Below are 17768 nucleotides of genomic sequence, written 5' to 3'. Positions count from 1 at the left end.
AAATCCCATACCTGGACGAGAAACGAACCCGGGACCTCCGGGTACGAGGCAGGCACGCTACCCTACACCGTGGGGCCGGCAATAATAATAATAATAATAATAATAATAATAATAATAATAATAATAATAATAATAATAATAATAACAATCGTCCAAGCTATCAAAAGGAACAGTTTGTTAGGACACCTGAGTTACTGCAATGTAAACTCTTCCATGCCAGTTTCTTATATTTGCGAAAAGCTTTTATCCGTTTCTTAGAAAATGTTTATAACTCATTGTAATACTGTTTGCAGTATTTTGTTCTACTAGGTGATGCATTAATAACATTCAATATTGTATTGTTATAAACTATATCTCTATCATACTTGTAGGTAAAATAGGGTTACCTTCCTTGGAGAAATAATAATAATAATAATAATAATAATAATAATAATAATAATAATAATAATAATAATCGTCATACCGAGCGAATGGCTTCGCAGTTTGTCACGTAACTGTCAGCATGCATTCGGGAGATATTGGCTTCAAACCCCACCATCGGCAGCCCTGAAGGTAGTTTTCTATGATTTTCCATTTTCACGCTAGGCAAATGTTGGAGCTGTACCTTAATCAAGGCCACGGACACTTCGTTCCTACTCTTAGCCCTCCCTATCCCATCGTCACCATGAGATGTGGGTGCGGAAAACAATTTTGAAAAACATAATAAATAATAATCATACCGACTAGGTTGACTACGCGGTATATGTCGGATAGTTGTGGGCTCGCATTCACGAGGTGGTGGATTTGAGACTTGCCGTTGGCAAACTTGAATATAGACTTCCGTGGTTCCGTGGTTTTCCATTTTCACTTCAGGCAAGTACCAGAGTAGTAGCGTAATTAAGGCACCGCTGCAACCTTCCCTAGTAATAATAATACTAATAATAATAATAATATGGAGTTTAACTGATCACAAGATTTATGAAGAACCAAGGAAAAAAAGGCAATAACATTAAAAAATACGTCTTGACAAGCACCAAACTTCTCCACCACATCCCGTCTACTGTTATTTTTCAGTGAGTTCACACATCTCACAGGCAATTGGCATCATGGCCTCCTCCAACAAGTCGGTCATCCTGATATTCATCCGCCTCGAATGACACCCTATGGCTTGATCATCTCAGCACAGATAGATGTGTACGTTGGTCCCTCGTGAATACCTTCCTTTTGAACTTGTATGGTCCTAGGTATTTTGGTTCACGTTTCAGGACTTGTCCCATATGTGTTCTCTTGATCACCACCAGTTCTCCGACAAGATACGCTGAAGGTTGTTTCCTTCTAGAAATTGTATTCTGTTTTCTTGTTGAATTTTTAAGATGGCTTGCTTCGCTTGGGCGCGTAGTTCTACTCTTTCAATTTCAAAATATAACTTGGTTTCCTCCTCTATTGCTCTATGGATCTTTCTTAGTCCAGTTAGCAACTCAAAGAAAGTTGCGTCAATACTCCTCTGATAAGTAGAATTGAGATTCTGTTTCACATTGTCGACATACTTATACCACTAGTTTTGTTAATAGCTAACTTTGCAAGAACTGCTTGGAGGATGATGGAGTTAATCCACTGATCTCTATACCTGGATGGCTGGTAGCTTGGTTAGCAGTACGCCGAATAGAAGATGACTGGCGTAGTAAGATGGTAATAATAATAATGTTATTTGCTTTACGTCCCACTAACTACTTTTACGGTCTTCGGAGACACCGAGGTGCCGGAATTTAGTCCCGCAGGAGTTCTGTTACGTGCCAGTAAATCTACCGACACGAGGCTGTCGTATTTGAGCACCTTCAAATACCACCGGACTGAGCCAGGATCGAACCTGCCAAGTTGGGGTTAGAAGGCCAGCGCCTTAACCGTCTGAGCCACTCAGCCCGGCGTAGTAAGATGGCAGCGAGCGCACGGTGCAATAGACCACGAGGAGCGCGCTTCATTTGTTAATGTTTAGTTCAGTGACGCCAGGCCTCTTGATTGTAGTTCCACGAGTGTTTTGTGCTGTGTTATTGCAAAGTAAATGGTAGTGTGTTTTATGAATTTAGGTTCGTTGCCTTGTAGTATACTTGCGAATTACAAGATTCAATTTAAATATGTATGTGTTTATGTGAAATATGAATGAAGAAACATTCTTCGGGGTATTAACATACCGCAGTGTTGAGATTATGGATGTACAAACAGAACCGATCAGCAGAAGGAGAAATCATTTCATCGGGGAGTTTTATACTGTACATAAGAATCTTCCTAGGGTAGTGTTTTGAGTTTTAGGCTTATTGTATCTTATTTCGCATATTCTGGGAGCAAAATGGCAATTAATTTTTATAGGTTTCCTTTCTCGAGACCCGAACATCTAAGATCATCGATTAGGAGTATCAGGCGGGAGAACTGGGAGCCTTCTAAAACAGCTGTTCTCTGCTCGGATTACTTAGAGGAAGACTGTTTTGATAGAAATGGACAAACTGTACACCTTAGAAGTGATGTACAGCCAACTGTTTTCAATTTTACTGAACATTAACTGCAAGTAAAGATTTACTTTTTTTTAAATTTCTCATATTTAAACTGACAGTTTCGATGAAATAATTGACATGACCTTATAACAATCTTAGAAAATGAAGTCTGGAGGAATTCTAGACCTTATTTACATCAATAATAATTATGGGTTTCAGACACTGGAGTGGTGGGAGAAGGGAAAGTGTGGTGGGTGTTTGGGGCTATCCCATTATACTATTCGTGGTATTTGGGATTCTTTTAACTGGTGTTACATATTTCTTATGATGACTATCAATATCGCTTTGCTAGCTGAATTTAATTAAAGAGGTCTATAATAGTAAATTAAGTTGCAGGTAATGTGATATATTGACAAGTTTTGAATATTTGCTGGTTTTATAAATATGTACATTTGCTTCAATGATATTTTAATTTGATAATATGCGCGTTATTTCATGGAAACAGGAAACAGAAATTCACTATCAAGTACCGATTACGATATGTCGAATCTAGGCCTGTATAGTGAGCTACGTTTATAGGCACATCATTTTAAGAATGCATAATTTCGAGGCATACATGTATACAATTTACAGCAATGTTTCGAGAAACTGGTTTTCACTCGTATTGTGTTACCGATCGCTAATTGCATGTATTCAGCACCTAAGTTAATATTTGTCGGCCGTTATTAGACACTCATGTTTATTGCTATCGCGGGGATTTACTGACCTCGGAATGACGTGTCAGTGATCCCAGTGTCCTTATGCTTTGAGTGAACACGTCTCTATATTTTAAATTATTCCAATGCGCCATTAATTGCGACTTAAAATTGACTATATTATCATTGCTTCCCCATAAGGAGAGCTCTAGGTTGGGTACGCCAACATGGCGAACCGCGCGCTCAACTTGGCGTACTTTCTCCTGCAGCGGAGACCTGCCATCAGCGATCCATGTATAGAGATCAGTGAGATAATCCGAGGTTAGCCTTAGGTAGACCTGTCGATATAGCGAAGTGCATAAACTTTTCCTCTTCGCAGTACGCCTCGAATTCTGCTGAACTGAATGCAGTTCCTCTGGGTGGATCACCAAATACCTTCTGCCGATTCTTAAGCCTATCGATAACTTCTGTGATCTTGTTCAACTTCGTAGGGTACAACCATGTAAATTTAATGAAAGGATCAACGACGATAAAGATATATTTGAATTCCTTTGATATTCATTGTAAAGATCCCCAGTGATCAATGTGTGCAGTGTTCCCTCCTATTTGATTACTGGGTGTGGGTATCCTTCTTTCTTCCCCTTGACTAATATACAGTATAACGTGCTCAAAGCGGAAACTTGTCCACTACGGAAAACGGTCCCGGCGAAGCTCACAGCGTTATAATGTTCTTTCTTTTGTACAATGCGGAATCCTCTCAACGCGGAAACGGAAAGGAAATGTAAAATAATTCTTTAAAATCTACCTGTACAATGCGGAAAATATTAGGAACTGATGAAATCCTAGGTAAAATATTTGGTGTGACCAATGTCATTGTTTGGACAAAATACTCACGTGTTTGGAGGGAGTGATAATACGGATGGTGGAACGAATGACGTGCTTGAAAATGCATTGGCAATATCCAACTTGTGTCAAGCAACAAAAGTTCCCTGCGAGGCAGAGAACAACTTACGACACGCCGCATTTGCTACAGCCCTTTTGGCAGTGAAAAAGGCCGAGAGAGAGGAGACGGAAGAACGAGACCAACAAGAAGATGGAGATCAAAACAAGATTCGAACCCACGAACACTCACAAAGTGCTATTGTGACGTCAAGCAATTTGCCATTACATATAACTCTTCCAAAGTTCCTGAACTAATGTACTGAGCTCAGGACTGCATTCAGAAAGACATGATTAGAAAGAAGAGGAAAAAAATTTCTTTGTTTGATCGGTGGAAGAAAGCTTCGTATTATGGAGTACTGTATAGAGTGTTGTGATGGAAATAAGGTCAAGGAGCGTATATCCAGTGTTTTGAAACAGTATAATATAGCCTTGTGAGAGTGCCAAAATGATGTACTGTACTGTGTATCATTCTGCAAGTAATAATAAAGCGCAGTATTAATAATTAACAAATCAGTGTACTGAAGTTCTACGTATATCAATCTAAATAACCGAGCGTAATTAGCAGGCAGGCCGCCTCTGTGGTCTAGTGGTTAGTGTGATTAGCTGCCACCCCCAGAGACTCGGGTTCGATTCCCGGCTCTGCCACGAAATTTGAAAAGTGGTACGAGGGCTGGAACGTGATCCACTCAGCCTCGGGAGATCAACTGAGTAGAGGTGGGTTCGATTCCCACCTCAGCCATCCTGGAAGTGGTTTTCCGTGGTTTCCCACTTCTCCTCCAGGCAAATGCCGGGATGGTACCTAACTTAAGGCCACGTCTGCTACCTTCCCTTTTCCTTGTCTCTCCCTTCCAATCTTCCTATCCCCCCCACAAGGCCCCTGTTCAGCATAGCAGGCGAGGCTGCCTGGGCAAGGTACTGGTCATTCTCCCCAGTTGTATCCTCTGACGCAATGCCTCACGCTCCAGGACACTGCCCATGAGGCGGTAGAGGTGGGATCCCCCGCTGAGACCGAGGGTAAAACCAACCCTGGAGGGTAAACAGATTAAGAAGAAGAATTAGCAGGCAGGCACAGGTAAGTTCTAAGTAATATTTAAAATTGTTGTTGTTTACTGTTTTAAGGCGAGAAATCTCGATGTTTTGTGTAATGCGGAAAACTGTCTAATTCGGAAAAAATATTTCGGTCCCTTGCGATTCCGCTTTGAGCACTTTGCAATGAGCTTTTCAATTTGCTCCTCAGATTAGGTAGTGTAGTGTATTGCATTGGTAGTGTGGTGTATTGTATGCGCATGAAGAGGCAGGTGTTGGGAAAAACACCCACTCCCCGAGCAGAGGAATTAACCGGATGCACTTAAAATCCCTGACTAGGCCGAGATTCGAACTCGGAAATCCTTGAGCTTAATAATAACATGACCTTGGCTATCAGACTTCAGACCTCCTGAAGTAATAACATTTAAGTATCCCGCGTACCAATTTTGAAGTTCCTATTGTGGTACCATGTAGCAGGGAAAATGGATTTTTATAGATAATGCAAGTTTTTTTTTTTTTACCTGAATCTGGTTTAGTGTAAGAGAAGGCCTAATGGCCTTAACTATGCCAATAAAGACATTTATCTATCTATCTATCTATCTATCTATCTATCTATCTATCTATCTATTCCTCTAGGTGTCTATTCCTGTTCCTCCTTTACTAAATGTTATGAACACTTACAGTCTCTTTGTTTCACCACCACGAATTCAGCATTCAACGGTAGGCAAATCAATCTTGTGCGCGGCTTGCAGGGGACACGGCAGTCCCGCAGCACACCAGCTTCGACTGTGATAGCCCACGTTCGTAATGCAAGACTACAATCAGTGACGAAATGGCTTGGTTGAACCTTCCTTTCTCCATTTGGGCGTGATTAAGCACACTTAATGATGCGCCAATTAACGTTTTAAAGGACAAAATAATAAAATTAATGGTCTTATTAGGTACTCTTGCCCAAGATTGTTACCCAGGAGAGACCGTCATTTGCTTTATTGTACGGCATTTTAAGGGGAAAAAAAGTTCTTTGTTGGGGAGATGGGAAAGATGACATAATGAGAGATATCATCACTGAATATTTACTATGGTTCAAATACCATTTCATAGTTGTGGGATTTTTGAAACGAATATTGATGTCTGCGTACTTTTTATTCCATGTTATTACTTATCTTGACTTTTTCATAATACTTCACACATATAATCCCGTTTGCCAGTTAAAGTAGAATATCCAGATGTTGTTGTCTTTATACTGTTTTAATAATTCAGTTGAATTTAATTTAAAATATTATGTATCTGTCTTCCTTTTCGCCTCTTTCTACCGTTGCCCAGTTGCCCGGAACTGGTAGTTAGTAGGAATTTATCTCAGTTTTACGGCAGGATGCTCTTCCTGACGCTAATCCCATGTGGAAGGATTTACTCACTAGTGCGTATTTCTGTGGTACTTTGTACTGTGATGTTTTGTATATCAATGAAGATTTGTGTTAAGACGAACAGTCAGTTCACGAGCACACACACGCGATCAAAATCTCAGGCTTGGACAGGAATCGAACTAGAGGCACTCTAAACGAGAAGCCACACAGCTGAGCATTCAGCCCTGGAGTCAAGCAAAATATCATCAAAAACCAAACCAGAGTAACCTACTTATATTATTTTCGTTTATGAGTACATATATCAAGATGAAATATTTGACAACAATGATGATATTTTTCCGGCCCCGCGGTGTAGGCGTAGCGTGGCTGCCCCTTATCCGGAGGTCCCGGGTTCGATTCTCGGCCAGATCAAGGATTTTTACCTGGATCCGAGGGCTAGTTCAACGTCGACTCAGTTTACGTGATTACAATTTAGGAGCTGTCTGACGGTGAGATGGCGGCCCCGGTCTGGAAAGCCAATAATAACGGCCGAAAGGATTCGTCGTGCTGACCACATGACACCTCGTAATCTGCAGGTCATCGCTTGGTATACCATAGCGCTTCGGGGATGTTGTGCCATGGGTTTTTCAGAAAAGAACAAGAGTTGACTAAGGGAGGTCGGATAGGATAGGTGAAAGTGAGGAGCATGGCACAAGTAAGTGGAAGCAATGCCAGGACTTAGCTAATGGCCCCGTGGTCGCCACCCACGCTCCAAAGTTAAAATCCCGTGGGACCTCTTTTAGTCACCTCTCACGAGAGGCAGGGACTACTGTGGATGATATTCTACAGCCTTACTCACAGGAGGATTTCAATGAAATTAATCACAATTAAGAAGTATCAATATTTTTGACTGACGATGTTCAGCACGCTGAAGTGGTATAACGGCATTTGTGTTTTTACGCAAGAAAGAAGGGATTTACACAAGGCATTTTTCTAGATCGAAAGAGTGATTATTTTTGCATGTGGTGCATGCCATGTAAAAACTGACATTTTTTAGTTTTGCCACTATTTTTGCGGGGGTGCGATATCACCTTCAGATAGCTGCTCAATTATAATCATGTAGGCTGAGTGGATCTCGATAAAAGTCCTCAGATCCTGGTAAAAATCCCTGACCTGGCCTACAATCGAATCCTGGACGTCTGAGTGAGATGAAGGCATGCTACTCCTAGGGGGTGGGGCCGGCCTGTAGCCCTAATGTATTGTGTTGGGTATTCAGCACGAAGGCTGGTAGGATCCTCAACAGGTTCACCATTAGCCGTCATAGATGGCCTAGGCATCACTGAAGAGGCGTACTAGGGAAATGAGGAGTGAGGTAGTTTCCCGTTGTTTTCCTTACTGAGCCAGAAGTTGCTATTGCACATCAGTCTGCCAAGCCCACTGAAATGCGTGCACCAACCGACCCTATGAGCGACATTTTCACACCATTCATAGCAGGGACTGGCTGCATAAGGAATGGTATTACTAGCGTCACTCATACCTAGCCACTATCATATTGTCAAAGCCAAGGATAAGACTGAGACAGGTCAATGAAAGTAACAATTTTTATTCTAGCCCATACCAGAAGACGTAGTGCACTGTAAACACCAGGTCCCGCCAGCAAAGGCATTGTAGCCCTAAAGGAAGAGTTATTGGAGGAATACAAAATGGAAGTGATTATCTGTCTCAATCAATAAATAAACCTGATTTTTGGAATTACCACGCAAATAATTTGAAAAGCAAAGCAAAATTACCATCTTCTTTTGAAGTTGTTCAAAAGGTATAATGTAGCGTTACGATTGATGTCTCTTTTCAACATTTGACGTGCTTTTTACGATAAAATGGCTTGTAGAGTTTTCATCATCATCATCATCATCATCTGTTTACCCTCCAGGTTCGGTTTTTCCCTCGGACTTTGTAGAGTTTTATGATCTGTTATTGTTTATCAATATTCCACTGTCAGTGCAACTCGAAGAAATACTGTAAAATATTGAATTCGAGATTCGGGTAAGTACGGTGGGTTTTTTAAAACAACAATACAATTGACGGCGCACAGACACAGATAGGTTTCATGGCGACGATGGGATAGGAAAGGGCTGGGGTGTGAAGGAAGCGGCAGTGGCCTTAATTAAAGTACAGCCTGGTGTGAAAATGGGAACCATGGAAAACCATCTTCAGGGCTGCCGACAGCGTAGTTCGAACCCACTATCTCCCAAGTACTGGATATTGGCCGCACTTTAGCGACTGCAGCTATCGAACTCGATGTGTTGTATTGTCTAAATCAAATTTTTCTCTGCACCCTCCAGGTTCGAATTATCTAAGTTCTACTGTACTTTTAAAGTGAAAATATGAAATCAGGTGGGTCATGCATATTGTCATTACATTTTATTTTATTTTATTTTATTTTATTTTATTTCGTCTGACTCGTTGGCTGAATGGTCAGCATACTGGCCTTCGGTTCTGAGGGTCTCGGGTTCGATTCCTGGCCGGGTCGGAGATTTTAATCGCTTCTGATTAATTCTTCTGGCTCGAGGACTGTGTTTTTGTGTCCGTCCCAACACTATCCTCGTCATATACAGACAACACTCTACACTACCAACCACCATAGAAACACGTAATAGTGATTACATCCCTCCAGAGAGGGTTGGCATCAGGAAGGGCATCCGGCCGTGAAACAGGGCCAAATCCACATATGCGAAGCAGTTCGCACCCGCGACTCCACAGGTGTTGGAAAAGCGGTAAGAAAAGAAGGAGACCACTTTTTTCCTAAACAACCCCTCGACTCTGAAGAGCGAAGTGGCGATCAGAAGGTCCCTATCTGAGTAAGACATTCTTTTCCTCAAACATTTATTAATAATGTTACTTGATTTACGTCACACTAACTACTTTGACGGTTTTCGGAGACGCCGAGGTGCCTTAATTTTGTCCCGCAAGAGTTATTTTACAGGGACGATGACCTTCGATGCTAGGCCCCTTAAAACAACAAGCATCATCATCATCATCATCATCATCATCATCATCATCATCATCATCATCATCATCATCAGCAGCAGCAGCAGCAGCAGCAGCAGCAGCAGCAGCAGCAGCAGCAGCAGTTCTTTTACATACCAGTAAATCTACTGACTCGACGCTGACGTATTCGAGCACCTTGATATACGACCGGACTGAGCCAGGATCAAACCTGCCAAGTTGGGGTCAGAAGGCCAGCGCCTCAACCGTCTGAGCCATTCAGCCCGGCACTCATTCATTTACCAGGATCCCCAGTCATAACTTTTTTATTCGGTTCCGGTGATCATTACTTGTTCTCTTCCACGCGATGGAAGAATGAAGAACTTTCATTAAATGTATATAGTTTCAGTAGAAAATAATAATAATAATAATAATAATAATAATAATAATAATAATAATAATAATAATAATAATAATAATAATAACATAAAAACTGGTTCTCAAACACGATAACGTATTCCTGGTTTGCAAGTAGATACCTACGAGGTTGGCAGTGCCTGTGAAATATTGCCTGGAAACAAACCGAAAAATAATGTGAACAACAATGTGGCAGTAAAGTGATTATACTTTGTGCATGATGCAAAAAGAACTTGTGTTTTCACCATTCAGTTAACATTAGTCACTTTTGCTTTGCTTTCTTCACTGATTTGAAAACATAAGGTAGTAGTGGGATGCCGCATAGAGTCTTCCTCTGTAGAACATTCGAACTTTAGTTTCCAATCCACTTGAAGCTGGGGTGTCCATTTGCACAGCACACTGAGTTGCCGTATAAATCAATCTCAAACGTAGGACACGTTAATATCAGGTTGCTTAGTTGTTCTGTGTGGTGTGATACCTTTCAGAGCAGTATCCTTTATGAAGTGGGACCTACGTTACCTATGTTTACATCTGTATCAGCTGTATCAGAGTCACTGCTGTATTCCAACACACGAGATTGTTGTTTACGACTTGATGGAGAAGTTTCAAATCACTAACATCATTAGAAATACCCAATTCAGGCTTACTCCGTACATTTGATAACTGGTCCGCACGTAATTCATCACAAATATCAGTATCCGTAAGCAGCTGCATGTGCCGCACAGTATATCTACATTTCCAATATTATTTTGTTAACAACATCAGGCGCACCACATGTGACTGAGAAAAATACGAAGAAAGAAGGAAAGAAATATTCTATGATTATTACATCGTGAGATTATTTAGCGTTAGTTTGGCATGTTGCATGTTGAAGGTCGTACTGTGAAACTAGAACACTTGTCTTCCATCACCTTACCAGGCTGAAATTAATGTATACACTAGAATATACCCTTGGCCTATTTGTTTCTCCTCTGCGCATACATTAAGGTATGAGTTGTGGGCTTTAAAAGAAAATGCTGCATTCGCCACTACAGCGAATTCGTGTGGCTAACGGGACATACAGTATATCCACGCGTTCTCTTCAACATGAAGGAAATCTCACCTGGAGACAATCAAGTACATTTACTTAGGAAAAAGAAAAGTTTAACAATTGCTTGCTAAAGAGCTGTTATGTCACTGTCATTCTAGTTATGAGCTTAGGATTAAGGCAAATTAGGGGAAGATAGCCTGTGTATAAACGAATACAGCGATCTTGCAAATCAATAAGGGAAAAACTGTCACGACTATCATCAAATTTATTCATGAGTATTACAAGCTGAATATTTACAGACATTCTGGACAAGAGAGTACGATCACTGGTAGAGAATAGTATGGATTAAAACATACATGGTTTTTGAACTCTTAAAACCAGTTTTACAGTAACTACTAAATAATCGACAAATGATCATTAAAGTTTGGTCCACTGTATTTATTTTACAAGTTGCTTTACGTCGCACCGACTCAGATAAGTCTTGTGGCGACGATGGCACAGGAAAGGGTTAGGAGTGGGAAGGAAGCGGCCCTGGCCTTAATTAAGGTACAGCCCAAGCATTTGCCTGGTGTGAAAATGGGAAACCACGGAAAACCATCTTCAGGGCTACCGACAGTGGGGTTCGAACCCACTATCTTCCGAATACTGGATACCGGCTGCACATAAGCGACTTCAGCTATCGAGCTCGGTCACTGTAACTTGAAGTGAACATCTTGAGAATGGAATTATTCATTTCTTTCTCACGTACCTCGCGGATGGTCTATATAGCATCAGTCCTAACCTTAGATCTATAAGAATGATATCTTATTTATCTTCACCTACGTGGGTTGCTTCAAGTAGCTGTCAGCTTGCATTCGGGAGATAGTGGGTTCGAACCTCACTGTCGGCAGCCCTGAAGATGATTTTCCGTGGTTTCCCACTTTCACACCAGGCAAATGTTGTACGTTAATCAAGGCCAAGGTCGCTTCCTTCCCACTCTTAGCCTTTTCCTGTCCCATCGTCGCCACAAGACGTGTCGGTGGGACGTACAGTATATCAAGTTTAAAAAAAAATCTTCAAAAACCATACAGCTAATAAAGCACAAAATGTAAAATATCGATGCGTTTTAACCTAGAGAATTAAACTTATGTGAAATAATATTTTAAGAAGGAAATTACCAGAAGACTTGTCATAGTGCATCGATAGATGAGAGAAATATCAACTTTTAACGTGAAATACCAGATCATTTGAAGTTCCAAAAAGAATGTCTCATTCCTGAGAATAAAATAAAGAAAAAGGAGAGAGGTGAAGGGACGATATAGTATGGGTTAGAAATATAGTTTTCCATGATATCCGGAAGTCTGGAGAAAAGAAGAAATGGCTGATTGAGAAGAAAGAAAAGTTAAATGTGAAGTGAAGGAAGAAAATATAAATGGTGGGGATAAGTGGAAGACAGAATAAGCACCTTGCTTCGTTCGTTGGAAAGCATGGGAAAGTGAAGGGGAAAATGTAAAAGGGAAGAAGAATATTAAAAGACTTATCAAATTAATGACAGATATAATTTGAAGATAAAATTTACGTTTCGTATCGTTCCTAGAAACATCGACCGCACTTTTCAATGGGCCAGTACTACGCCGTCCAGTAGCACGTAGTTGCTTCGTATTCCGGTGGATTGAAGAAGTCTTGAAACTCATAACTCTCCATTTCTATGCTTGTTATTAAGGTGATCGTGCTTTTTGCATATAACTTAGTTGATTTGCATCTTGGATTGGTTGCCTTGCTTCGTGGGAGCTAGACCACAGTTGCCTTGCTACGGAACGGACCTAAGTTCTCATTAAGTAACGGTGCATTATATAATGGTAGTTTCAATCCTCTGCAGTGAGATCTTACGTAACATTTTGATTTTACTAGAACAGATTTTGCTGTTATCTTATTCGTAATTTAGAAAACAGTCTTCATTTTTTACAATTTCCATTTATTTTACATCGCACCGACAGAGCCAGGTCTTATGACGACGACGGGATAGGAAAGGGTTAGGAGTGTGAAGGAAGCGACCGTGTCCTTAATTAAGGTACAACCTGTTGTGAAAATGGGAAACAATAGAAAACCATGATACTGTATAGGGTTTTGGGCTTATGCCATGTCAAGAAAATAAGGTGAAATTCTTTACGTTCCGCAGAGAACTGTGCTCTGCGTCGTCAGAAGAAAATCTCGATTGTCCACGAGAAAGGCTTCTTAAACAATGACTTTTTGAGATTTAGACGTTATAATAGAAGTGGAAATGGTACGGCCATTCGTCACCAGATGGCTCCCCGGACGTTGCACAGCGCTAGCGTTCGTAGCGGAAGCTGATTGAACCATCAAAATCAGTCTACGAGGCTCACAGGTTACGTGCAATATGTTATGTGACCCTCTTAGACTGATTCTGATGGTTCGGTCAGCTTCCGTTTCGAACGCTACCGCTGTGCCAAGTCCGGGGAGCCATCTGGTGACGAATGACCGTACCATTTTCACTTCTATTATAACGTCTAAATTTCAAATAGTCATTGTTTAAAAAGCCTTTCTCGTGGACAGTCGAGATTTTTTTTTCTGATGACGCAGAGCACAGTTCTCTGCGAAACGTAAATAATTTCACCTTATTTTCTTGACACGGCATTAGCCCAGAAGTCTACACAGTATCATGTCTATAAGTACGAGCCGTGAAAGCACCAATGGCATTAGAAAACCATCCTTAGAACTGCCGGCAGTGGGGCTCGAACCCACTATCTCCTGAATGCTACGAGATTCAAACCAGGCAGCCACCCGCTCTGTTTTAGTATATCAGTTCGACCGCGAAGAGTATTGGAACTGAGGGATATTCAGTACGACTGGTACAGTTATGTTATCTCCGTACAGCCCTTCGAGGCGTACGAGATAAAGGCTTACACGATCTATAACCTGGCACGAAGTGTGACAGGGTGGTTAACTCGCCTCCAAGAGCACTTACTGCTATGTTGTTCTTCTTCTTCTACTTTGTCTGTTTACCCTCCAGGGTCGGTTTTTTCCTCGGACTTAGTGAGGGAACTCATCTCTACGGCCTCAAGGGCAGTGTCCTGGAGATTCACACTCTTGGTCGGGGGATACAACTGGGGAGGATGAACAGTGCCTCGTATAGGCAGCCTCACCTGCTATGCTGAACAGGGGCCTTGGTGGCGGATGGGAAGATTGGAAGGGATAGACAAGAAAGAGGGAAGGAAGCGGCCGTGGCCTTAAGTTAGGTACCATCCCGGCATTTGCCTGGAGGAGAAGTGGGAAACCACGGAAAACCACTTCCAGGATGGCTGAGGAAGGAATCGAACCCGCCTCTACTCATTTGACCTCCCGAGGCTGAGTGGACCCCGTTTCAGCTCTCGTACCACTTTTCAAATTTCGTGGCAGAGCCGGGAATCGAACCCAGGTCTGCGGGGGTGACAGCTAATCACACTAACCACTACACTACAGAAGCGGACTACTGCTATGTTACTAAGTGAATCGCAAGGCCTTTTAAAATCTTCGATTTCCCAATGAATCCTTCAGGGTGAACCAGTACTTATTTATCGTCGCAGGTAGGCAGTCGCCTGTTCAAGGTATCGCAATTAACTCTTTAACTGCAGTGTTTAATCTACAATGTGATGGACGTTGTCTTCAAGTTAATGGTTTTTACTTATATAATAAGAGAAAAATGAAATGTAGTATGGCTTTTAGTGCCGGGATATCCCAGGACGGGTTCAGCTCGCCAGGTGCAGGTCTTTTTATTTGACTCCCGTAGGCGACCTGCGCGTCGTGATGAGGATAAAATGATGATGAAGACAACACATACACCCAGCCCCCGTTCACGTAAATTAGCCAGTGATGGTTAAAATTCCCGACCCTGCCGGGAATCGAACCCGGGACCCCTGTGACCAAAGGCCAGCACGCTAACCATTTACCCATGGAGCCGAACATATATAATAAGAGCATGATGCATGACGAAGAGGGCGATTCCATTTCTAATCACTGGATTTAGGTTAACATGACAGCTAAACAGGACTTCCTCCCTTCCACTTTACGAGTGAATTAATTACTGTCAGCTCCTGCGTGGCTCTACTCCTCTGTATTCGGGAGAAGGGGCTGGTCCCAAACGTTGGCTGTTCTGAGAATGATTTTCCGTGGCTTTCCATTCTCCTGCACTATGCGAATGCCGGGAAAGTTCCTAGCATAAGCTAAGGCCCTCAACCCTCTCACCTTCTCCGTACATCTTCTTCGATACAAATCTCCTGGCCTGAGAGACGGCGTCACCGTCTAGGAGGCCCGCCTCCCCCCTTCAGGGAAGGAATTAAAACATTTAGTAGTAGTTCAAACGTTCAGACATCGGCTTTTCGCTGCTGTGTCCCGAGTTGAGATCCCGGAGACTACTTGAAATACGCACTGCACAATTATATAATTTATAATTTCGTGTGGCTACTTCTAGCCGAGTGCAGCCCTTATAGGGCAGACCCTCCGATGAGGGTGGGCGGCATCTGCAATGTGTAGGTAACTGCGTGTTATTGTGGTGGAGGATAGTGTTATATGTGGTGTGAGTTCCACGGATGTTGGGGACAGCACAAACACCCAGCCCCCGTGCCATTGGAATTAACCAATGAAGGTTAAAATTACCGAACCGGCCGGAAATCGAACCCGGGACCCTCTGATCCGAAGGCCAGTACGCCGACCATTCAGCCAACAAGTCGGACACTGCACAATTAGGAGGAGGAGCGAATTTGCTCAGGAATTTCCAATTTCCTCTATCAGTATAATTCATTATCTCCGCCAAGGAGGTGTAGCCTACATCACTAGCCAGTCCTCTACCTTGGTATTCGTTGAGGCTTCTTCACCTAACCCGCCACTTATCTGCAATGAGATTATTTATTTATTTATTTATTTTATTACCTGTTTGACTTCGCGCTATATTAGATATTTTCCACGACGGTGGGATAGGAAAGGTCAATGAATGGAAATAGAACGGCCGTTGACTAATTAAGGTACAGGCCAGGTGTAAATGTGGGAAATCACAGAAAACCACTTTCAGGGCTGCGGACAGGGGGATATGAACGTGCCATCTCCCGAATATAAACTTACAGCTACAACAAATTCCCTTAATATATTACACTTGAACTTCGATATCTCGAAGTATTTGCTGAGGCTGAAAATACGTTGGGTTATCTAAAGGGATACAGAAAATTGTGCATACCACTTCGGCTTCCCCGGCCAAATAATAATAATAATAATAATAATAATAATAATAATAATAATAATAATAATAATAATAATAATAATAATAATAATAATAATAATAATAATATCCAACTTGGTGGCTAACTGGTTGGTCGAGTCCCGGCAGGGTCGGGGATTTTAAACTTCATTGGTTAAATACTTTGGTTCGAGGACTGGGTGTGAGTGTTGTTTTCAAAACCAGATATTATCCTAAGTGGGGGGCCCATCCTCACAGATTGGCAAGTCACCCATGGGTATCAATGATCAGGCCTCTCCGCAGGTCATACACTATCGTAATAATAATAATAGTCCGCCTCTGTGGTGTAGTGGTTAGTGTGATTAGCTGCCACCTCCGGAGGGCCGGGTTTCTATTCCCGGCTCGGCCACGAAATTTGAAAAGAGGTACGAGGGCTGGAACGGGGTCCACTCTGCCGAGGTCAAATAAGTAGAGGCGGGTTCGATTCCTTCCTCAGCCATCTTGGAAGTGGTTTTCCGTGATTTCCCACTTCTCCTCCAGACAAATGCCGGGATTGTACCCAAGTTAAGGCCACGGCCGTTCCTTACCCCTTCCTTGTATATCCCTTGCAATCTTCGCATCCTCCGCAAGGCCCCTGTTCAGCAGAGCAGGTGAGGCCACCTGGGTGAGGTACTGGTCATCTTCCTCAGTTGTATCCCCCGACCCAGTGTCTGAAGATCCAGGACACTGCCCTTGAGGCGGTAGAGGTGGGATCCCTCGCTGAGTCCGAGGGAGAAACCGACACTGGAGGGTAAACTGATAAAGAGTAATAATAATAATAATAATAATAATAATAATAATAATAATAATAATAATAATAATAATAATAATCTATCGTTCCCACTACCATATGGAGGCATATTATTTGACGCCTTTTACCCTGCCTGCATGACAATTTTAACGTTCGGATTGACTCTATCAGAAGGATGAGGCGAAAAGTAATTTTCTATTACAGGACGTGTATTGTTCGATCAGATGCAATTATCGCTCCTGTATTTTGATCACTATTTCTGAGTTTAAATGTTTATATAGCTCACAGCTGCAGTGACCTGTACAGTAGAAGAATATCTGGAACATTCTATTAACAATTGTCTATCACCACAGTTTTATCGTTTTCATGTTATTACCACAATTTTATCACTCCTACGTGTACTTGTTTTTATATAAATTCATCAGAATAGCGCATTGACACATATTCAATAATACATTTGACTAGAGACCAGAAAATTCAACAGGACGTAACTCTGTTATTTTGATGAAGCCGAAAGCTGCCATTTTGGAAAACCGCGGCCCATTTAAGAGAAGAGGTATTTTATATTTATGCACTTTTCTTAAAGTTTCTTCTGCTTAACCCAGATATTTTTTGGTCGCTGGAGCCACCCAGACTCATTTTGGATTTGGCCGGAGTTTAAGGCCGTATACCGGCCCCGTGGTGTAGGGGTAGCGAGCTTGCCTCTTACCCGTAGGCCCCGGGTTCGATTCCTGGCCAGGTCAGGGATATTTACCTGGATCTGAGGGCTGGTTCGAGGTCCACTCAGCCTACGGGATTAGAATTGAGGAGCTATCTGACGGTGAGATAGCGGCCCCGGTCTAGAAAACCAAGAATAACGGCCGAGACGA

General features: G+C 42.1%; 1 protein-coding gene across 2 annotated transcripts in view; it reads right to left on the bottom strand.

Moving 5' to 3' along the window:
- LOC136884884 (probable peptidoglycan muropeptide transporter SLC46) overlaps positions 1–17768 on the bottom strand; it is a 431764-nt gene that overhangs the window by 149221 nt on the left and 264775 nt on the right. The gene's annotated exons all lie outside the window — the stretch shown is intronic.

Source organism: Anabrus simplex, chromosome 1 (assembly GCF_040414725.1).
Source record: "Anabrus simplex isolate iqAnaSimp1 chromosome 1, ASM4041472v1, whole genome shotgun sequence".
In the NCBI taxonomy this organism is placed as follows: domain Eukaryota; kingdom Metazoa; phylum Arthropoda; class Insecta; order Orthoptera; family Tettigoniidae; genus Anabrus; species Anabrus simplex.
Note: the sequence above shows the minus strand (reverse complement) of the source record. Positions and strands in the feature narration are given on the sequence as shown.